The following is a 1,416-nucleotide window of genomic DNA, read 5'->3' on the forward strand; positions in this document are numbered from 1 at the left end:
AGATCTGGGGGTTTCAGTGGAGTACAAGCTCATGAGTTAACAGTGTCATGGAGTAATAAATTTTTCTTTTTTTTTCTTTTTTTTTTTTAGTGAGGCAATTGGGGTTAAAGTGACTTGTCCAGAGTCACACAGCTAGTAATTGTTAAGTGTCTGAGGCCGGATTTGAATTCAGGTAATCCTGACTCCAGAGCCGGTGCTCTATCCACTGAGCCACCTAGCTGCCCCGAGTAATAAAATTTTAAAAATCAATTTTACACTTTTCTTTTCCCAGGTGGCGTCAGCCATAGCAGACAGGCAGGTCCTGGTGATCAATGGGCGGGGCCATCTCCTGGGTGGGAAGGTGGTAGTGGTTCACTGTGAAGGCATCAACATCTTGGGAAACTTCTACAGGAACAAGCTGAAATACCTGGTCTTCCTCTGAAAGCGAATGAACACACACCCTTCAAGAGGCCCTTATCACTTCAGAGCCCCCAGCCACATTTTCTGGAGGGATGCTCCCCCACAAGACCAAGCGAGGTCAGGCTGCCTTGGAACGCCTTAAGGTGTTCGATGGCATTGCCCCACCCTATGATAGGCGGAAACGTATGGTTGTCCCCGCTGCTCTCAAAGTGGTCAGACTGAAGCCAACTAGAAAGTTTGCTTATCTGGGGCACCTGGCCCATGAGGTTGGCTGGAAGTATCAGGCAGTGATTGCTACTTTGGAAGACAAGAGGAAGGAGAAAGCTAAGATCCATTATAGAAAGAAAAAGAAGCCCACGAAACTGCGCAAGCAAGCTGAGAATGTGGAAAGCAAAATACACAAATACACAAAAGTGCTGAAGAAACACGGGCTGCTGGTATGAGTCCAATAAAGTCTATCCTCTATGGCAAAAAAAAAAAAATCAATTTTCCCCTCCACAAAGAGGAGTGGTGTCCAGGAAGAAGGTAACACTGTCCACTATAGTGCCTTGGTAAGATGTCAACTGGAGCACTGGTCTCCTTTTAGGAAGGAATGCTGTATTGGGGCTTGTCTAGAGGAGGGAAACTGGGGTGTCTAAGGACCTGAAAAGCAGACCTGAAGTAGGCAACAGCCATGCACACACACACACACACACACACACACACAATTACTAAGTGCCCACTATATGCTAGGCACCATGTCAAGAGCAGAGGTTATGAAGCCCAAAGAGAAGAAACAAGAAATCACCGGGAGAGATGGGGAGCAGTTTGCTCCTATTGGCCTGCTCCCCATTGCCACTTGCTGGTTCTCTTGCTGCCTCTATCACTCAGTAACACTATTCCACTCTACCACACAATCAAAATCCTGGTAGTTGTCATCGACAGACCCCAGATCACTCCCCTTCAGTGACTTGGATAAAGGGCTCACAATTTTTCTCTTCTCCCCAACTCTTCCCCTCATACCAGGGGACCTCAACA

At 47.1% G+C, this 1,416-nt stretch overlaps 1 pseudogene; it reads left to right on the plus strand.

Moving 5' to 3' along the window:
* Nucleotides 1–331: 331 nt before the first annotated feature.
* LOC122745864 lies at nt 332–842 on the plus strand (annotated as a pseudogene).
* Nucleotides 843–1,416: the final 574 nt, after the last annotated feature.

The sequence above is a fragment of the Dromiciops gliroides genome, chromosome 3 (assembly GCF_019393635.1).
Source record: "Dromiciops gliroides isolate mDroGli1 chromosome 3, mDroGli1.pri, whole genome shotgun sequence".
Classification (NCBI taxonomy): Eukaryota; Metazoa; Chordata; class Mammalia; order Microbiotheria; family Microbiotheriidae; genus Dromiciops; species Dromiciops gliroides.